Raw genomic sequence first — 23,309 nt, 5'->3', positions numbered from 1 at the left:
TGGGAAGATTCTGTAACCTCGCAAGAAATCTGTCACTTTAGATCTTTTCCCAATCCTGTCCTGTTCCTATTCTCCTGCCCCACCACAAACCTCCGCAGAGACAGTGACAGGATAAAGCCTTTGGCTGTGCCAGACATGAGGGAAACTGAATCCACTGAGAGACAGCTCCCTTCCTCCCAGTCACAAGAGAAACAAGTGTCCTAAATAGATAGACCCTCTTCTATCTCCTGCCTTCGACTACGAGGGAAATAGATGTTGCCGAAGTATAAATTCACTTCCCCCTTCCATCAAAAGAGCAGGAAAATAGACGCCTCAGACAGATAGAATTAATGCACACTCCCTCAACCCCAATGATCCATTCCCATGTAAATTGATGTCTCAGACACATAGATAAATTCCCTTTCAGTCTGCGAAGGAAATGTGTGTATCGACCATGCAGTTGCTGATGTACTTAGCAAACTGGACATCTTCAAGTGATAGTCCACTGATGTGTTAGTTAGTCTTATTGAGTTGCTGACTTCACAACAGTCTGTAACCTTTAGCTGTATTGTTACCGTATTATACACAGAAATAAGTAACATCTTCAATCAATCTACATCAATTCTTTTTTAAATACACAGTCTTCTCCTTTCCTTTCTAAGTTCAGTTCTGAAATCAAGACATGATTGGTGTTTGTGAAGTAAGGTATATGCAAGTAACAATAAAACCATTTGACATACCATACTTATGAAAGGGAAATACACAATGCTGGATTTCTAATATCAAGGTAATGATGAACAAATTTAAATTTCATTACACTAGGCCATTATATCTTATGCTATTTTATGTTATTTTTATGTTTTCCTGTGTGTTATTCTGGACTATTGTGTGCCGGGACTACTTGAGATGGCTACCTTGTGTTTGGAGCAAAGGTTGAGCAAGGGTTCTGGTTATTTCAGAGACCAGCTGATTGAGCTATGCAATCGGACACTACAGCCGGAGTGTGGCCGGAGATCCCGCGGAAGCTTGAGGGATGAGCAAAGGTTGAGGCTGGCAGGAGGAAATGCAGAACTTCTGCGCCCGCGATTGTCATGGGAGGCGTGGGGTCCTTGGGGAAATAAGATGGACAAGCTTGGTGCACTGATTGAGACCCAGAGGGAATGCCGGGAGTGCAATGTTTTTGTGCTTAACTGGGACACCTGGCTACATGCGTATTTCCCGGACTGTGGTGCTACAGCACCGGCTTCAAGGCCATCCAAGCAGACAGAGACGTTTATTATTATTCTGTACTTTCTGTACGTTAGGTTTGCATACTGTTAAGTGTGTTTTTAAATGTTGCTGCTGTGACGAAAGAACTTCCCACTTGGGATTAACAAAGCACTTATTATTATTATTATTGTTATATTAAAATATCCAACTTGATAATATTTCATTTATTTTATTTATTGAGATATGGTGCGGAGTAGGCTCTACCGGCCCTTCAAACCAGCAACCCTCAATTTAACCCTAGCCTAAACACAGCACAATTTACAATGACCAATTACCTTACATCTTTGGACAGTGGGGGAAAGCCGAGCACCCGGAGGAAACCCCAAGCAGTCACAGGGACAACATATTAACTCCTCACGGACAGTGCCAGGAACTGAACACAGCTCACTGGTACTGTAAAACATCATGCTGACCACTGCACTACTGTGCTGCCATGATTTCTTTCACAGGTTTTGTACACGTGCAGGTTTTACAATCACTTACATGAACACTACTTCGTAACTAATATACAGTTCCCAGACAATCAGGTTCTGGCTTGAGAACTGCTCTATGCATTAAATAAGAGTCAGACAGGGAGGACCCTGGCGTCTTTCAATTGCATTTCTCTCACACGGTGTTACAATAAGACTGAGGAAAATATGACAGACATAATTTCCTGCACATCAAACATTGTTTGAGCTAATGTCGATAAACAAATCAAGTCAAAGTGTTGAAATGATGTGGGTTTGATTGGTTGTTGTTCTGTTTCACAAGATCCATTAATTACCACATCAAAGAAAGAGGAAAACACTTTTTACTGATACTTTAAATGGATCTTTTGTTAACAAGTGAGTACTGCCACAAATAGCAAAATATCACTCTACTTGCAGTGTGATTGGTCTGTTCCTAAGAGTCACCATGTCTGATTACAATGAGCCTGCGTGAAAAAACGTCTAAAGTCAAAAAAATGAAAATGAGAAGTCCCAACTTGCCTATCTGAAAGAAAGTATGGTATATGTGGTTCAATGTGAAATTTATTTTATCTTCCAATGGTCAAGGAGAAAATGATTTCTGTTTATGTTGGGAAAGCAAATTGAGCTAAAACCAGCTTGTACTGAGCCACTCAGCTAGAGGAGCAAACCATGAATTAAAAATTCAAGTTTGATTCTGATTGGACAAGGACATTTTCATTAATGCTCAGCATGGCATTAGTAAATGGTGCAGCATTATCTCACCAACAAAGTTTTAGAATATATGATGAGATGCAAGTTTTTTTTTCTGTTTGTGTGCAATAGTATCCATATCAACAAGACTAACACCAATCCATGTATCACATGGCCAGCAGTATCTGTGGAGAGAGAAGTTTGGTTATGATATATAGAGATATGTGCCTTTAACTCATTCCTGCCTTCATTTATGTGAGCAGATTTTCCCAAGTGTTTTCATTCGCATTTTGTGTTTCAGTTTAGTTGCTAGTACTTAAAGCAAAATTGAATTGTTGTAGCAAGGTGAGTGGGTTGTTATTTTCATGATAACCCAGTCTTCAGTGGCCCTTGCTATTGTTTGCCGGAAGCAATTGCCTTCTCAGAACTATTAGTAATATTGAGACATTTACTTGTCTACACCCAATAATCTTCTCCATGCAAATGAAGTAAAGCAATCTTTCAAGCTTTTCATCATAATCTGTTATGACCATTATATCTAATTAACCGATATGAAATAAATACCACAATGGGTTGTCCTGCCACTCCTGAGTGAAATTGACTGTCTTAACCAACTATATGTAAAATTATTGTGCAGTTCCATAAGTACTTCATCTCCTTAAAGAAGATTATTGTGATGAAACTCAATTGTATACATCCCTAGTTCTGATTGCTCTCCTAAGATGGGATATCTGTAACAACTCACTCTAATTAAGTGCAGTAATGGAGTGTGGATTAAATGTACTCCCACAATATTGAAGTGAAAATGTTAGGATAGTCTGGTTGTAGAGCCACAGACTCACAGAAAAGTACAGTACTGAAACAGGCCCTTTGGCCTATCTAGTCCATGATGAACCATTTAAATTGCCTTCTCACATCAATCTGCACCAGGACCATAGGCCTCCATACCCCTACCATCCATGTAGCTATCCAAACTTATCTTAAACGATGAAATTGAGCTTGCATGCACCACTTGTGCCGGCAGCTCATTCCACACTCACATGACCCTCTCAGTGAAGAAGTTTCCCTCATGTTCCCCTAAAACATATCACCTTTCACCCTTAACCCACCATCTCCAGTTGTAGTCCCACCCAACCTCAGTGGAAAAATCTTGTCTGCATTTACCCTATCTTTACCCCTCATAATTTTGTATACCTCTATCAAATCTCCTTCAATCTTCAACATTCCAAGGAATAAAGTCCTAACCAATTCAAATTTTCCTTATTTAATGGGTGGCACAGTAGCATAGTGGTTAGCACAACGCTTTACAGTACAGGTGACTGGGGTTCATTTCCTGCCACTGCCTGTAAGGAGTTCGTACATTCTCCCCGTAACTGCATGGGTTTCCTCCGGGTGCTCTGGTTTCCTTCCACAATCTAATGACATACCAGTTAGTAAGTTAACTGGTCATTGTAAATTGTCCTGTGATTAGGCTAGGACTAAATTGGGGATTGCTGGGCAGTATGACTCGAAAAGCAGTAAGGGCTATTCCCTGCTGTATCTCAATAAACAAATAAATAAATAACTCAGGTCCTTCAGTCCCGACAACATCCTTGTAAATTTTCTCTGTACTCTTTCAACCTTTTTTACACCTTGCCTGTAGGTAGGTGACCAAAACTGCACACAATACTCCAAATTAGGCCTCACCAACCTCTTATACAACTTCAACATATCATCCCATCTCCTGTATACATATTATATACTGTATTTGTAATTTTACAGAAAACAGTAACTTATGTTTATATGATACTTTTAATGCAAAAAAAATCCCATAACACTTCACAAAGGTTAAGAGAAGAACTCAGACAGATATTGCAGAGTCAAATGGGAGACAAAGCAAAACAAGGCTTTAGGAAGGATTTTGAGGGAAAAAAATGAGATGGCATGCCCATTGGATAAAGGAAATTGATCTAAAGAACAGTTTGAAGCTGCTCTCAAATTTTCTGAATGTAATGGGCACTTTGATCTCTTTCTGTGCCATACACTTCTGTGAATCCAAAGTGGCCATTTAGATTGTTTGAAGGTAGTCTGAAGCGTTTGTTCCAGCAAAATGTTAACGGACAGCCAAAATGATATCAACATTCAAGATAATGGAAACCTAATTTTCTCATAATCTTATATCAACATCCTCATCTTTAATCATAAAGCTATTTATGGCTTGAAGAAAATGGTGGAATAATCTACAGCAAGGTCTATGTGTGCCACTCTCTGGCACTTAAAAATAAACTTAATTACATTCAAGTATTGTTTCACTGCCAGTGCAGTGTGCCTCATCTTCACTCACTGTTTCCTCTCAGATCGCAGTTAGGGCACTATTCCAGATTTAAACACTACCCTTACAAGTCTAACATTTCTAAATTTTAAAAGATTCAGCTTCTGTGTGAAAATAACTAGCTTCTTAAAATGCAATAAAACTTCCATAAGTAAATGATTACATCTTGGAAGCACTTCATTAGCTATGAAGGGATTCAGGGCACCCCAAGCTCATAAATGGCACTATTTAAAAGCAAGCCTTTATTTTTTAACATTAAAGATAAAACTGTGTTGGATACAAATTGAAATACCTGGAATTTTAAAAATGTTGTCCACAATTGGTGTGGAATGCAGTGGTCCAATTAAACAGATGCTTCTGTTATCTGTTCCAGAAGGTTTTTCTTAAAACCTCAGACATGCTGTCGAATCATACACTAATATATACACATACAGTATGGGTGGGAAGCTGTAGCTAATGATTGTCTGTTGGAGGCAAGTACTGGTCATTCCTAGATTGGGCAACCTGGACTTGACCTCTGAGTCCCTGGCACCATGAATCCTCTCTGATTATTCCGCCCAACAGGAACCCATGTCAAAGGCATTGATTGATGGCTTCTGTGGGAGAGGGGGATATCTCAAGAAACAGTCATTAATAGGGCCAGAAACAAAGGCAACTAAAGGCCATGTTTTCAGATAAAATGATAATAATTGACTGTTACGACAGTGGAATCATTTAAGTGAATGGAGCTTGCATTTAAAACTTTCCACATTTGCCTAAAGATGATTTGACTCACTTACATTTGGTCTCTGCACCTGCATGGCCTCGGCTCTGCTCTGGCTTGGTCTAGTATGTCAAAAAATGCCTGAAGGCCTTTCCATTCTGGTGGTATGATATTAAAAGAAAAAAAAATTGCATATGCGTAGCGTCTTTCACATCCATTTCCAGATATCCCAATGCACCTTACAGTCAATGAAGCAATTCACTTGTGATAATTATACACTATCCAGATCAGATATGGGCATAGACTGGAGAGCATGAGAGAGAGAGGGGAAGCAAACATTCTGTGACTTGTGACAAAAAGAGTGGGTTAGGTAGATCCTTGAAACTCAAAATACTGTTTAGGACATAGTATGCTGCGCCTTTGTTACCCTTCAAATAAAGATCATAAGACACAGGAGCAGAATTTGGCCATTCGGCCCATCAAGTCTGCTTCAGCATTTAATCATGGCTGATCCATTTCCCTCTCAACCCCATTCTCCTGCCTTCTCCCCATAATCTTTCACCCTCAGACTAATCAGAAACCTATCAACCTCTGCCTTAAATGCACCCAGTGACCTGGCCTCCACAGCCTAAACAGAGTAAACATCGTTTTGTTCTGTTGAAAGCAGATTCTAATTTTCCTCGAGCAACACATACAAAATGCTGGAGGAATTCAGCAGAGCAGGCAGCATCTATAGAAATGATTTTCCTAGTCCTGATGAAGGACCACAGCCTGAAACATTGCCTCTTTATTCCTGTCCATAGATGTTGCCTGACCTGCTGAATTCCTCCGGCATTTTGTATTTTTTAATACAGAACACATGCGATTCAGTGTTGAAGTTTAAATCTTTATACTCATTGCCTCTTTAATCTTTTCCACAGTTGTAGTCTGACCTGCTGAGTTTCTCCAGCATTTTGTGTGTGTTAATAGAGAACACATACAATTCAACATGCAAGTACAAATGAGAATTAAAATTGTGCCTTCAGCACCAATTTTTCGCCTTAAGTGGTGTAGCCTGCAGTCACTTGACAATGGAGGCTACTAACAAAACAAGATGAAATGATATTTACTATTTAATTCTGTGTGGCCTGTAGAAACAGAAATAATTTTCCTAGCTCCTCAAAAATAGGCTGTGGACCTGCTAACCTGAGTGTAGTCCCCGTTCCCTTCCAAGTTTCCCGAAGTCAAGTCAAGTCAAGACGAACTTATTGTCACAGACACAAGTACAGTGAGGTACAGGTACAATGTAAAACTTGTTATCAGCAGCGTGACAGACACAAAGTTTCAGACAACACACAGAGCATAAATTATACACATACAGTACTGTGCAAAAGTCACCTATATATATGTGCACATATATATAGGTGACTTTTGCACAGTACTGTATGTGTATAATTTACACATACAGCTATATATGTGCACATATATATAGCTAGGGTGATTTTTGCACAGTACTGTATATATGTCTTTCCATTTACCAAATAACATTTAATACCACTGAGCTAATACAAAGTAAAGTACTCTTATTTCTGTTTCCCAACCACCCTTCTATTTTAAACAATATACAGTACTGTGTAAAAGTCTTAGGCACTGTATCTATATATATGCGCCTAAGACTTTGGAAACAGTACTGTATGAGGGGTGATTGATAAGTTCATGGCCTAAGGTAGAAGGATTCAATTTTAGAAAACCTAGCACATTTATTTTTCAACAAAGTCCCCTTCTACATTTACACACTGAGTCCAGCGGTCGTGGAGCATACGGATCCCTTCTTTGCAGAAGTCGGCATCTTGGACCTCCAGAAAGTGGTCCATAGCAGGCGTGATTGATAAGTTTGTGCCCTAAGGTAGAAGGAGATGAGTTATACAGCTCTCGTAACATGCATGTGCAGTTCAACTCTTTGAGTTATTATGCAGAAAGCTTGAAGTTAATGACTCATCTCCTTCTACCTTAGGCCACGAACTTATCAATCACCCCTGCTGTGGACCCCTTCTACAAAGAAGGGATCCGTATGCTCCACGACCGCTGGACTAAGTGTGTAAATGTAGGAGGGGACTATGTTGAAAAGTAAATGTGCTAGGTTTTCTAAAATAGACTCCTTCTACCTTAGGCTACGAACTTATCAATCACCCTTCGTATGTTATAATTCCAATGAACTGCCTGCCCATTGTAGATCAGAAGCTTAAACAAATTGCACTGCAATGGGGATTCGATCCATTCCACTCTGAGCTGTGTTTGCCATTCTTATGCGCAATCATGAAGTCATTGGTGAGCAACCTATCCATCCAGACAAGAGTTATCCTGTTTTAGTTCAGTTTCCATGTTCCTCATGACTTTGCAGGAGTCACTGATTCGTAGTAAGGTTCTTGTTTTATGCTAAACTGCATAGCATCTGGTCTATCAAGTGGGCGGCAACATTTGAACAAGCTCACATTAGACACCTATTATTATAGGAAGAGACTTCTTATTTCTGTACACTTGTAATTTTTTGTTAGTAAAAGTTATCCTTGGTTATTTTCTGACCCCTGTAACAAAGGAGTAGTTGTACATTTTAGTCTCTCACTGTAACGTTCCCAACATGTTGAAGCCTGTGCTGAGGAATACCAGAAGGGGAGCAAAAGGTAGTTAGCCTGGCCAGGAAATAATTTGACTAGTAAGAATTCCTAGCACCATTGACAGCTGAGAGCTCAAATATCTGGAATCAAGATTCCAAACAGTCAAAGTGGGAACAGTGTTTGAAAAAAAGTGACACTAATTGTCCAGGGTGGTATTAAGGCCTGATCTGTCTGCCTTGTAACTACAAGCTAGAAACAGAGTACTGCCCCGATAAACTGGACACAGTTACAATAACAATCGTTATTTCAGAAAATGAAAAAGAAGACTAAGTAAATCCAAGATTAGAAAAGTAATCTCCAGAAACAGTTACCTAACACAAGCTGTGTTAACCAACGACTCATTTCCTGCTGGTGGCCCTGAAAGTTTTGCACCTTGGACAATAATTGGCTGCACTGCTCAAGTTGTACTTTGGTTTATGGTATGTTGTTTGGTTTAATATTTTTAAACTCCCGTGAACTTGCAGGATTAGTGTCTTACTAGACATTTGACATTAGTTTGGATTATGTAAGACTTAAATTTATCTAACATCTTCCATTAACCTGAGGACAATGCAACCTTCTATAGAGTCAAGTAAGTACCTTTGCAGAGTTCTCTCCATAATAATGTATTAACTGGAAGTTGAGTCAAACAGGTTTGTGTATAATGTTTTGAAATGTACATAGTGATTTGGATTCTAAACACCCAATTTTAAGATTCCAGTCAATTTGCAGCAGATTTATTCACCAACTTTTGTGTAACGGTTAGCACAACGCTTTACAAAATCAGCGACCGGGGTTCATTTCCTGCCGCTGCCTGTAAAGAGTTCGTGTGTTCGCCCCGTGACCCCATGGGTTTCTTCCGGGTGCTCTGGTTTCCTCCCACAGTCCAAAGACACGCAGGTTAGTAGGCTAATGAGTCATTGTAGATTGTCTCGTGATTAGTCTAGTGTTAAACAGGTGGGTTGCTGGGTGGTGTGGCTTCCTGGGCCAAGGACACATGTTCTGCACTGTATCGCTATGTAAGTTAATTAAATATTTAGAATGTGGAAAGAAGCGATAGGCTTTGAGATGAATCTCATGTCTCGCATCTACTTTGAAGATCTTAGCACATCAAATTCTCTTCCAGGTAATTAATAAACATTATGATGTGATTCAGATTTTCAACTGCTCTTTCCTTAAGTTGAGGTAAACGTAACTGAAATTAGCGAGAGGTGCAACACGTGATATCAATTCACATATTCTCTAATTACACAGTATTATAAAGACTCCTGGCAGCTGGATTTCCAACACTTAACAATTCACTGACCTCCCATGTTCACACAAGTTCTGGAATTTAACATTTCAGAAATGAACATACATGAAAAATTTGGCATGTCATCTAAAGCTCTGAAAAACTTCCACAGATTCACAGTGGAGAGCATCCTGATTAGTTGTATGACAGCATGGTATAGAAACACGAACACCCAAGAATGGAACAGCCTACAAAAGTGGTAGATACAGCGCAGTCCATCACAGGTAAATCCCTCCCCACCACTGAGCACATCTGCAAAGAGCACTGCCACTCAAAAGCAGCATCCATCATCAAGGACCACCACCATTCAGGCTATGCTGTCTTCTCACTGCTACCATCAGGAAAAAGGTACAGGAACCTCAGGTCTCACAGCACCAGGTTCAGGTACAGTTATCACCCTTCAACCATCAGGCTCCTGAACCAGCATGGACATCTTCACACATCACGATGCTGAATTGATTGATGAACGCAACCTTTGGACTCACTTTCTCCAACTCATGTTCTCAGTTCTATTTATTTATTATTATTATTTGTTTCTTTTTGCATTTGCACAGTTGTTCTACTCTGAAAACCTGCAAGAAAATGAATCTCAGGGTAGTATTTAGTAACATATACTTACTTTGATAATAAATTTACTTTGAACTTTGAACTCCTAGTAAATGCAAAAGAGCTATCAACTTCAGCGTTCATCTACTTTGATGCCTCGGTAATACTCTTTCCTACCCTATCTCCTTGCTCAGTATGGCTCCCTTCCACGCTGGCTATAGTATAACTGCTCCAGACTTCAATGGGTATGATTGGTAACTTATCCAATATTAGATACGTCTGGAACTCATAAAACACTAGCTGGTCTTGTTCCTATCCGACAGAAATTCTCACAATTCCAGGACATCCACAATCACGATAACAAGCTAGCTTCTTAAGCAACACACATAAAAGTTGCTGGTGAACGCAGCAGGCCAGGCAGCATCTCTAGGAAGAGGCGCAGTCGACGTTTCAGGCCGAGACCCTTCGTCAGGACTAACTGAAGGAAGAGTGAGTAAGAGATTTGAAAGTGGGAGGGGGAGGGGGAGGTCCAAAATGATAGGAGAAGACAGGAGGGGGAGGCATGGAGCCAAGAGCTGGACAGGTGATAGGCAAAAGGGATACGAGAGGATCATGGGACAGGAGGTCCAGGAAGAAAGACAGGGGGGGGTGGAATCAGAGGATGGGCAAGGGGTATATTCAGAGGGACAGAGGGAGAAAAAGGAGAGTGAAAGAAAGAAAGTGTGTATAAAAATAAGTAACAGATGGGGTACGAGGGGGAGGTGGGGCATTAGCGGAAGTTAGAGAAGTCGATGTTCATGCCATCAGGTTGGAGGCTACCCAGACGGAATATAAGGTGTTGTTCCTCCAACCTGAGTGTGGCTTCATCTTTACAGTAGAGGAGGCCGTGGATAGACATGTCAGAATGGGAATGGGATGTGGAATTAAAATGTGTGGCCACTGGGAGAACCTGCTTTCTCTGGCGGACAGAGCGTAGGTGTTCAGCAAAGCGGTCTCCCAGTCTGCGTCGGGTCTCGCCAATATATAAAAGGCCACATTAGGAGCACTGGACACAGTATATCACCCCAGCCGACTCTCAGGTGAAGTGTTGCCTCACCTGGAAGGACTGTTTGGGGCCCTGAATGGTGGTAAGGGAGGAAGTGTAAGGGCATGTGTAGCACTTGTTCCGCTTACACGGATAAGTGCCAGGAGGGAGATCAGTGGGGAGGGATGGGGGGGACGAATGGACAAGGGAGTCACATAGGGAGCGATCCCTGCGGAATGCAGAGAGACGGGGGGAGGGAAAGATGTGCTTAGTGGTGGGATCCCGTTGGAGGTGGCAGAAGTTACGGAGAATAATATGTTGGACCCGGAGGCTGGTGGGGTGGTAGGTGAGGACCAGGGGAACCCTATTCCTAGTGGGGTGGCCGGAGGATGGAGTGAGAGCAGATGTACGTGAAATGAGGGAGATGCGTTTAAGAGCAGAGTTGATAGTGGAGGAAGGGAAGCCCCTTTCTTTAAAAAAGGAAGACATCTCCCTCATCCTAGAATGAAAAGCCTCATCCTGAGAGCAGATGCGGCGGAGACGGAGGAATTGCAAGAAGGGGATGGCGTTTTTGCAAGAGACAGAGTGAGAAGAGGAATAGTCCAGATAGCTGTGATAGTCAGTAGGCTTATAGTAGACATCAGTGGATAAGCTGTCTCCAGAGACAGAGACAGAAAGATCTAGAAAGGAGAGGGAGTTGTCGGAAACAGTCCCCAGACAGTCCTTCCAGGTGAGGCAACACTTCACCTGTGAGTCGGCTGGGGTAATATACTGCATCCGGTGCTCCCGATGTGGCCTTTTATATATTGGCGAGACCCGACGCAGACTGGGAGTCCACTTTGCTGAACACCTACGCTCTATCCGCCAGAGAAAGCAGGATCTCCCAGTGGCCACACATTTTAATTCCACATCCCATTCCCATTCTGACATGTCTATCCACGGCCTCCTCTACTGTAAAGATGAAGCCACATTCAGGTTGGAGGAACAACACCTTATATTCCGTCTGGGTAGCCTCCAACCTGATGATGAACATCGACTTCTCTAACTTCCGCTAATGCCCCACCTCCCCCTCGTACCCCATCTGTTACTTAGTTTTATACACACATTCTTTCTCTCACTCTCCTTTTTCTCCCTCTGTCCCTCTGAATATACCCCTTGCCCATCCTCTGGGTCCCCCCCCCCTTGTCTTTCTTCCCGGACCTCCTGTCCCATGATCCTCTCGTATCCCCTTTTGCCAATCACCTGTCCAGCTCTTGGCTCCATCCCTCCCCCTCCTGTCTTCTCCTATCATTTTGGATCTCCCCCTCCCCCTCCCACTTTCAAATCCCTTACTCACTCTTCCTTCAGTTAGTCCTGACGAAGGGTCTCGGCCTGAAACGTTGACTGCACCTCTTCCTAGAGATGCTGCCTGGCCTGCTGCGTTCACCAGCAACTTTTATGTGTGTTGCTTGAATTTCCAGCATCTGCAGAATTCCTGTTGTTAGCTTCTTAAGCACTTCTTTCTTATTACCTTATTTCATCAAGACCATAATTTGCAGGAACTCCTTTATCATCAAGGCTGCAACCATCCAATCAATAGTCTCATCTATTTCTCTCCTTTCCATAGCTCCCCACACCAAAATTTCATTTAGGTCTCATCTTTGGCCTATCCCTGAATTTGCATCTTTATCTAATCTCCCTCCGAAAGGCTTTCTGAGGTAATTTTATCAATATGACACGCCTTGTGTTCCCTCAATCTGATTCCTACAAATCCCAACCACATGAGCTTCCTTCCTCATTCCTTTGTAACTTAACATTTTTAACAGTTCTTTCACCTCAGAATACCCCTTCAAATTTGCTCTCATCACCCGTTTCTTCAGAACAAAACCGTGATCCCTTGTTAGTATCAAGTTAAGATCTGCTCCACGTAAATTGCTGTGATGTTTCAATATAGAAATTCCTGTAAAATGTTTGGCTCGGTAGGGAAAACTAAGATAAGAAATGCCTTTGTTTGTAGTTTTTGTTATAGGTGATCATCCAATATATTAGGATGTGAATAGGATGCTACTGAGACAAATCCATACAAATTGACATTATGTTTCCTGTGCTTCTCCAATGTATCTGAATATTTGTGGTCTCCAATTTGGTTCCAATTAGAATTCTACTATTACTACAATATTAAAATGACTCTTATCAAACACACGACTGTTACCCTTTGTGACTAAATAAAGATAATTTATCCATTTTTAAGGCTAGTGAAATCCCAAAAGGATCTCTCCAATAGATTGCTATTCAATCTATTGATCAACTGTTCACATGGAAAAATATGTATTCAAGTTTGTTGACAGCACATGGAAAGGTGACCTACAAAATTGGAGTGTAAGTTACAAAATTGGAGTGTAAGTTACAAAGAAGTTACAAAAAAAAAGGAGTGGGTAGAAATGTGGTAAGTGAATTTTGGTGTAACCAAATGTAACATTATCCACTAGGTATGTAAAAAAGATGTACAACCAGCAAATGGTGAAATGTTAGAGAAAAAAACAGAGGTCCATGTACATGCTTACAGCAACAGGTCCTGCACAGGTATAAAACATTATCAAAAAGTCCAATTGATTGTTGAGCTTTAGATCCCAAAGGACAGAATTAGAATGAAATCATACCTGCTTAACCACATCTGGAGCACAGTTGACAGACCTGAGTATCACACTGGTCTTTGGGAAGGATATGTTGGCCTTGGGCTTAGAATTACCAAAGCCATAAACCTGTAGATAATGGCGATCTGGAATAAAGACCAAAAATGTTGATCTGTTAACATCTGTGGAGACAAAAATAAAGTTAATATTTCATAGCAATGACCCTTCGTTGGAACTGGAAAAGGGAGACTGGAAAGATACAGCACAGAAACAGGCTCTTACAGCCCACCTCAACACAATGCCTTTATAATTTTTACTGCTTGCTTTTCAAACATTGTAATAGTATCTGCCTCCCCCACCAGCTCTGGCACCTCATTTTAAATATTCAACACCATCTATGTGAAAAACCTAACTCCTCAGAATTCTTTAAATGTTTCCCCACTAATTCTTGACTTTCCCTGCCTTGGGAAAAAAACTGATTAACTACACACAAACAAAGTGCTGGAAGGACTCAGCATCTGCAGATTCTCTTGCATCTCTGATGATCTATCCTATCAATGTCCCTCATAATTTTGTAAACCTTAGTGAGTTCACCCCTCAGTCTCCAATCTTCCAGCAAAAATAAATCCAGCCTATCCAAATTCTCCTTAAGAAAACTACACTCCTTCATTCATGGCATGTCCCTTCTGTATTCTCTCTATTGCTACTACATTTTCCTTGTAGTGTCATACTCGGAACAGTGTATAATATAAGTAGTTCAATCTAACATATATTTTGTACAACTGTATATGGAATCCCAACTCTTGTGCTCATTTCTTATCCTATGAAGGCAAGCATACCAAATGTTTTATTCACTACTGTCTCCACCTGTGTCACCACTTCCAGAGAGCATTAGCCATGCATCCCAACATCAACACTCCAAAAGTGTCTGCCATTTACTATATGTGTCCTACTAGAATCTGACTTCCCAAAATGCAATATATCATATTTATTTGGACTTAAGTTTCACTGTTCTTCCCAACTTTCCTCTTATCTCTAAACAACAAACTAATTCCACTCTCTAGGGGAAGGATCTAAGAAGTGGAGTCAGGACTTCTAGGAATGGAGATGAAAGAGACTGCAGATGCTAAAATCTGGGGCAACAACAAACAAACTGCTGGAAGAACTCAATGCGCCAGGCAGCATCCGTGGAGGGAATTGGACAGTTGATTTTTTTGGGTCAACACCCTTAATCTGGCCCATGAATGAACTTGCAAAGTACTTCTCAAATCATTGACATTTTTGGAACTCACTTCTGTGCACAACCATTATGTTAATTATTAACTTTAAATCTGATGCTGATGGATTTTTGTTGACTAAAGGTATTAAGGAATATGAAACACAACTGAATATCCTTCATGAATTGTTAGAATAGATGCAAGGTCTATTTTGCCTGCTCTTGGTCCTACATTCCCATCTAATACCAGCACCCATTTGTTGGCAGAATTAAAATTCAGCATACTGTGTCCACAGAAGTACCTAGCACTCTACTATAAATATTAATATCAGATACACTCAGTATTACGGTATGCTACTTTGAATATTTGCTTCACCTCATAATGCCTGTGGACACTCACTGTAGTGCAGTAGCACTATTCTAAATTGTTTTCATAATGTTGGATTTGGCATCAGTTAGTCATGGCTGGAATGAGAATGACGATGTATGTTATCACACTGTGCTGACATTAAATGCATTGACGGAAAGAGGACAAGCAGTGTTGAGTGATTATTACCAGGTATGCTGATGGCATTGCCAAAGCATGCAAAGCTTTCCTGTGACCAGACCTTGGAAACTATTACCACATACCCATAATATCTTCTGTAATACTGGGTGTGTGAAAACCTTTTTACTGTTTATTAAAGCAAGCACAACACCCAGAAAACACACACTTATGCCAGTGAAATGACTGTCTTCATGCTGTGCTAATTGTATCCTAATATAACATTAGTAGGTTAGAGTTCAGAGGTATGCCAAGTTATCATTCTCTTTGTGAGTGTGTTATGTTTAGAAATGTCAGAAAGATTGTTTAATTAGTATGGTGTTAATGAACAGTAAAATGCCTGGAATCTGTAGTACCAAACCAATTCTAATATAGACCTTGAAATTATGCATATAATCTTTATGAAGAATTTTGAGCAACCATGTTAACGTTTGTCCATGCAGAAACACCTTGCTGTAAGGGAAGATGACATCAGACTGTTGTTCAACAGGCTGGCAAGTTGAAGTTCTGCCCCTAGGGGTTTGCTGCCATTTCTAGATTACAGGTTGAAAGTGTCTGAACTTTCAGCTGTGGTGTGTTCAGGAGTTCAAGGTATATTTATTACCAAAGTACAACCCTGAGATTAATTTTCTTGCGGGCATTCACAGTAAGTACCAAGAAACTCAATGGAATCACTGAAAAAGCACATTTGACAGAGAGGCAAACAACCAATGTGCAAAAAACAACAAACTGCAAATACAAAGAAAAAAGAAAAAAATATATTAATGGCAGTAAATACATAAGCAATAAGTATCAAGAACACAAGTTGTAGAGTCCTTAAAAGTGGATTGGATCTCAGTTAAATTCATATAGGAGAAGGAGCAAGCATTGTTATTAGCCTAGTGTTATCGTCATGATCCAGATATTTGTTCCTATTCCCTATGTTATAAACCTAATAGCATTAAAAATGATAAGATTAGAATATTTTACCAGTCACTAACATATCATCTCAGAAGTAAACCTAGCAAGTGAATAATGAGAGAGTTAACAGCAATTCTGGCAATATCAATACTATCAGCATCTGTCAAACATGGCATTTCCAGCCAATGTAACAGAAGAGGGGATGGTCAACACACCCCTACAGTACACCCCCTCCTCCTCCAACCCTAGGGAGCTAAGGTCTCTATCTGGAGTTACAGTTACAGTGGGGCCAGTCTCCCGCAGTGTGTAAACAGTGTCAAGGGATCTCTCTCCATATGTGCATTTTTCACCCTTCCTCTGCCCTCTTTTCCTGCTGTTCTTGTATTTTATTTCAAAATGTATTCCTGGAACTAAATAAATATGGGGGAGTGAGATGGAGGAAGATGTTTTTTCCACATTATCAGTGTGAAGTTCAGGACAGTGTTTTTATGTAGTGCATCGTATTGCTGTTTCAAAACATATTTCACCAGATATGTCAGTGATAATAAACCTGATTCAGATTCAACATCTCTGTTTACATTTCAGTCAGTCAGTGGGTGCCGTCCCAAATCCGGGGTTGGTGGCTATGCACCTCCATCTTCTTCGATCTTGCGACAGCATGAGTACAGCCTCTCCTCCAGTTCGTTCTCGCTGGCCGCCTTGGCACCGCCTGCCGCTGCCCTCGCTGAACTCGAGCCCGAGGCTGTGTTGGCCTCCAGCCACGGCCGCTTCTTCGAGCTTGGCCCTTCCTTAGGCGGAGGCCTTGGGCAGGTCCAGGCGCATGGTGCAGTGCCCAAGTTGATCATGTCTCTTCTAACTAAGTGCATAGCATATGATTCGTAGATACGTGATGAGGCTTTAATCTCTTCCACAGAAGATGGCCGTTGGCTTACAAGGAGTTCATCCGCCCTTTGTCAGGTCTTGTTTTTTTCAGTCCTGCTGGGTGTCCTCACACCCTCCTCACCAGACTAAGTCTGGTGGGGGGGCCGGTCCAAGTCGCCGACCACTCGAGCACCGGGCGCCTGCCCCCCCACCGAATCTCTCCGAGCATCCGGCACACGACCGAAAACCATGGTCGAGCGGCCGGCAACCAAGCCAGATATTTACATTTAATTGCTGTTTAATTTTGTGCAGATCTAACTACGTGTGTTGAGTCCACCTGGTGTTGCAGAATGCATGTCATGTATCATATGTCTTTGCTTTAGTACTTAGTGATGTGTCTCTTGGACTAACCTATTCATTGAGATACAATATGGAATAGGCCTTTTCAACTCCTCAATCCCTCAATTTAACCTTGCCTAGTCGCAGAACAATATATCATGACCAATTAACCTACCAACCAGTGCATAGGTCTTTGGACATTGTGAGGAAACTGGAGCTCCTGGAGGAAACCCATGCAGTCACAGGGAAAAGGTACCAACTCTATACAGGCAGCACCAAGAATTGAACCCAGGTCGTCTATACTGTAAAGCGTTGTGCTAACCACTATGCCACTGTGCCACCCTAGACTTCTACAGTGCTACCTATTCTGGGTAAGGAATACTCAGGAATGGGACTGCCATCATGTATAACCCGAAGCTATTTTAAGGGAAAGGGAAGTTGAAAAACAGTCAAGCAGTTTTAGCAACTGTTTCGCCCACCTCTTGGGTGGCAGGGTGGACATACATCTCTACCAAAGGAAGTGTAAGGTGTGCCACCCCTCCACTAGCCTGCAGGTCATCCTTAGGCAAGGTCACCCACTTAGCCCCCCTGATCAGGGGCACATGAAGCCATGGGAGCAGGTGGCGGATGGTCGTATGAGCAGCCAGTGCATTACACAAGTCCTGGTTATGCAACCACTGACTCCAGGCGGACAATCTCTGAAGGACATTGATAACTGCCGGGATCACCCATCTTGTAAAGACGCTGCCCAGAAGAAGGCAATGGCAAGCCACTTCGGCAGAAAAATTTGCCAAGAACAATCATGGTCATGAGACCATGATCACCTACATCATATGACATGGCAGCTAATGATGATAATCCCTACCCCTTCCAACTATTGCAGGCACCCCCCCCCTTACTATATTGCATAAATGATAACGGGAATTTTGCCAGCAGTGGCTATTGCACCAATTCTTTGTTTAGATTCAGATTCAGATTCACTTATTTATCACGTGTACATCAAGACATGGTGTGAAATGCAACATCTGCGTTAGTAGCCTGCAGAACCTAAGGACGTGCTGGAGGCAGCCTATAGATGTTGCCACACTTTCCAGTGCCAACATAGTATGCCCACCAGCTCCTGCTCCTGACCTCTAGCTCTACATCATCCTGTCCCTGCACCCTAACTCCCCACACTGTCCCCAAAACCATCCCTATGAACCTAAAAACAACTAAATCTGAGCCACAACCTCAAGGGACATTGCAGCTCAACACTATCTTTGCAGTCTTTGTTATCAACTGACTTACTATCCCCATGATCCCTGCACCTGAGAAATCAGCCAGGGACTCGTGGCATGTTGGTAAATATAATGTCTTCCTCCTGCATTCTCCGTGCAGTGTCCAGTGAACCTGGTTGCCATAAAATGGATTCATTTTGATGTCTTGTGCAGGAAAGGATTGACGTATCAATAGCTGTTTTGCGACCACTGACTTGGTAACATGTAGAGTGGGGTGGAATGATGGTTGTGGTCAAGGCAAGATGAAATTTACACAGAAGTTGTCACTTCATGAACAGGTTGACTGCTGCATGTCATTCCATCCTTAATGCTATGGTCATCAGCCTTGGTTTTATTATAAATCCACGGGAAATCTATTCTCCTTTCCCACATGAATAAAGAGGAATTTGCCTACTGAAAATTTCACAGTTTGGTCAATGAACTCAGCACCAAGGGGAGGTCAAACCACTTAGCTCAGGAAATCTCCTACACCACCAGAGATGTCAACGTTGACGTTAGTATCGCAGGTTAACAATGGAAGTTAAAAGTTTCGGGTCCCTTAATGCACACTTCACCTTCCTGTAGTTCATCTTAATACAGACTGGAGGAAACAATCATATCACCCTTGAAAAGGTTGCAGATGATATCAACAAGCAAACATTTATTTATGAAATGTCTGTTTCAGCCTTTATATTTTAGCAAAGATTTTAATCCACCGAAAATTTCAGCCAGCATTTAAAGCCTTCAATATGCTTAAAGAGCCCAGAACTTTCCCTGGAGTATCTTCCAACAAGATCGACACAGATCCACATAATTAGAGATTAGAACAGGGGACCTAAAGCTTCAGATTCAGATTCACTTATTTATCATGTGTATATCGAAACATACAGTGAAATGCATGTTGCATTAACAACTAACACAGGCTAAGGATGTGTTGGGGGTAGCCTGCAAATCCTGCCACACATTCGAGTTCAACACAGCATGCATACAACATTCAGCAGAACAACACAACAATAACAGTAGTAAAACAAGCCCCTTTCCCACCCTCTCTTTCTCCCACCCACCCACCCATTCACACAGCCCGACAGGCATCTAAACCCAGGACAGGCTGCCTCCACAGTACTAGGCCCCAGACTCTCAGACATCGGGCCTCCAAGCTCTGGACATGCTGATCCAGGGACTTCCACTTTTGGGCCTCGTCTTCCCAACTCACTGACTTTGGTCTTCAACTTTTGGGCTTTGACCTTCAATATTGACTCCAAGACTCGCCGATCACGTGATCTTGAACTCCATTTATCGACCTCCAAACTTGCATGAACCTCTGATTCCAATTGTAAGGAAGGGAAAAGAAGTTGAGAGGCAGAAAGCTTTTGCAAAGAAGTTCCAAAATATTATAGCTGCCACTAGAAATGCACAATGCACAAGAGGCCAGGATTAATAACAATAGTGGTGATACATTTATTTTACGTCGTTTATGAAACATGAAACTGCCCTTGTCCCCATGTGTGTTTATGTTGTGATCTCCTTGTACTAGATAATGATGCAGAATGACTGCATCTCAATAATGTGACAACAGCAAAACAAACCCCTTCTCCAATCAAACGCAGAGTCAAGTTTAATATTATCGGCATATGTCACATAATTTATTGTCTTTGCAGCAGCAGTACAATGCAATACATAACAACACAGAAAAAACACGATGAATTACAGTCAGTATATATATTAAACAGTAAAATTAAACAAGTAGTGTAAAAATAAAAATTTCAAAAAAGCAGTGAGGTAGTGTTCATGGGATCAATGTCCGTTCAGAAATTGGATGGTGACGGAGAAGAAGCTGTTCCTGAATCTGAGTGTGTTCCTTCAGGCTTCTGTACCTCCTCCCTGGTGGTAGAACTGAGAGCAAGGCATGTCCTGGGTGACGAAGGTCCTTAATGATGGATGCTGCCTTTTTGAGGCATCACCCCCGACGATGTCCTGGATACTATGGAGGCTGGTGCCCATGATGGAGTTGGCTACACACACAGACCTAGTGGAGGTGAGTGGCAGGTGAATCAAGAAGTGGTGAGTGGAGGGAGGAAGAAGTTGATGGCCGTGTTAGTTAGGGAGTATGCATTACAGAACAGCAAAGAGAATGAAACTGGTGGGAAAATGCTGAGATCCAGCACCAAGTTGATGGGTCAAATGGCCTCCTTCTCTATCACAAGTAAATGTAAGATGTAAATACCAGTAGTATTTATAGCTGCTGCAAAATGAACAGAAAATTACTTTTCATTTTGTCCTTTAAAGAAATTTAGAAACACAGTAAGGTGGAGATTGTAGCAGGAATGTTATCATTGGACTAAATATGACCTCTGCAGTGTGCGTCATGAAAGATTTTCTGAGGCTGGAAAATGGTAGTAAACAAACAATAAAGTCCCTTAGGATAACTCCTGTAGCCTAGAGTCACAGACATTGCACTTATTGTTATAGGATCTGTAAGACAAAGGGTTAAATAAATGTTTTTAAGAGATAAGGGTCACATGTTGATAGCCAGCAGACTCCAATGGAACAGGGACTGTTTCTTTCCAGTGGTGATAAATCTGGAGTTTCTTTTAAAAAGGCGAATCTATAACCGCCGTGGGAGAGGGAGGATCTACACGCCCGGTTTGGCACAGCTGAAAGAACTTGGGGAAGTTCTACAACTCTGAATGCTTCAGGTTTAGAGTGGCAGTCTCACTCACACTTTCCATTCACACTGGGCCATGCTGTTCCTTGAACTTACTTGTTGCATTAAGGATGCATTCATTTTTAGAATCTCATTAGTGCTCAGACATTCAATCTCCAAATTCCAGTCTATTTAGAATTTGCCTTATTGTTAACTTCACTACATTTTGTCATTTTAATTCAAAACGCCAACTTGGTTCAGCAATGTGAAGATCCTGACTTGAGATAGACATGAACTACTTGGAGTAACAAATCACAAGTCCTCGCTCTTAAGTAAAGTTGGGGTCATAAATCTTAATTTCTCATGGTGCTTTTATTTTAAATTACTGTGTAATGGGCCTGTCGCTGTTATATTATTTGATTAATAATCACTTAAAGAGACTCCAGAGAAAAGTTTACCTAAGTATACCCACGCCCAGACTCTGAATTACAATGCTCCAACTCATTTTTCAGTCTCTCCTTCCTTAAATAATTACTTGCACCATCATAACAGTAAGATCTAACCTCCTGGCACAAACATAATATTTCCTCAGGTATTCATGGTTTAGAACTTTGCAAACTATTGGCAAGCAATTCCTTTAGGCAATGCCTTTTGCTTCAAATGTAATCACTCATGGTAAAAAAGTAAACATTTTAATAATGCATTCAGTGGGAAACTTGCAATGAAACTCTGAGTTCCTCTGTAAGCGGGAGGAGAGAGAGTAGCGCGCCGTGCGTGCGCAGCCCTCCGGCGAAAAATGATATTGTATCCGTTAAATAGGGGCCGTGGACAATTCTGATTTGATGGAGACAGACGTGAAAACACAGAGGAACATCTGGAGAAATATCTGAAACGCCAGTTCACTGCTGTTGTTACTGCGCAATCGGGAATCTTTTGGAGGGAAGGCCTCAAAATCCCCGGCTTTGCCTGCTGTTGGCGACCGAGATTGAGGTTGAATCGTTGGGATAGAGATGGCGCTCAGTACTCAGTGTCGGAGAGCTGATCGGAGGCTCGAAGTTTTCGGATGGATCAGAATCGGACTGTGGTCGGGCATGGCAGGGAGAGATTTTCTTCCTTCTCTGGTCTGCGTGAGCTGTGGGACATTTGAGAGACTTTGAACTTTTTACTGTGCTCATTAACTTCTTCATCAAGTTATGGTATTGTTGCACTGTTGAAACTATATGTTATAATTATGTGGTTTTGTTAGTTTTTTCAGTCTTGGTCTGTCCTGTATTTTGTGATATCACACCGGAGGAAATATTGTATCATTTCTTAATGCATGCATTACTAAATGACAATAAAAGAGGACTGCGTGTCTTCATAATCTAAATCTACTAGATATACCTGTACTCTGCTCATTAATGCAAACTTAAAAGTTCAAAGTATATTTATTATCAAAGTATATGAACAGTATATATCACTATATACTGTACAACCCTGAGATTCATTTTTTGTAGGCATACTCAATAAATCAAATAACTATAATAGAATTAATGAAGGCAACAAACTGGCAAATACAAAAAGAAAGAAAATAAGAAATGATAACAACAACAATAATAATAAATAAGCAATAAATATTGAGAACATGAGATGAAGAGTCCTCGAAAGTTAGTTTGTAGGTTGTGGAGACAGTTCAGTGATGGGATGAGTGAGGTTGAATGAAGTTAACCCCTCTGTTTCAAGAGCCTGTTGGTTGAGGAGTAATAACTGTTCCTGAACCTGTTGGTGTGAGTCCTGAGGCTCTTCCTGAGCCTCTTCTTCCTGATGGCAGCAGCGTGGAGAAAGCATGAATGAGTGGTGGGTGTCCCTAATGTTGGATGTTGTTTTCCAGCGATAATGCTTTGTGTGAATGGGCTCAATGGTGAGGAGGGCTTTACCCGTGACGGACTGGGCCATATCCGCTACTTTTGTAGGAATTTCCATTCAAGGGCATTGGTGTTTCCATACATATCGTGATGCAGCCATACTCTCCACCACACATCTAAGGTCAAAAAGCCATA

The sequence above is a fragment of the Mobula hypostoma genome, chromosome 2, assembly GCF_963921235.1.
Source record: "Mobula hypostoma chromosome 2, sMobHyp1.1, whole genome shotgun sequence".
NCBI classification, from domain to species: Eukaryota; Metazoa; Chordata; class Chondrichthyes; order Myliobatiformes; family Myliobatidae; genus Mobula; species Mobula hypostoma.
The sequence above is the reverse complement of the archived record's forward strand: the minus strand, read 5'-3'. Positions refer to the sequence as shown.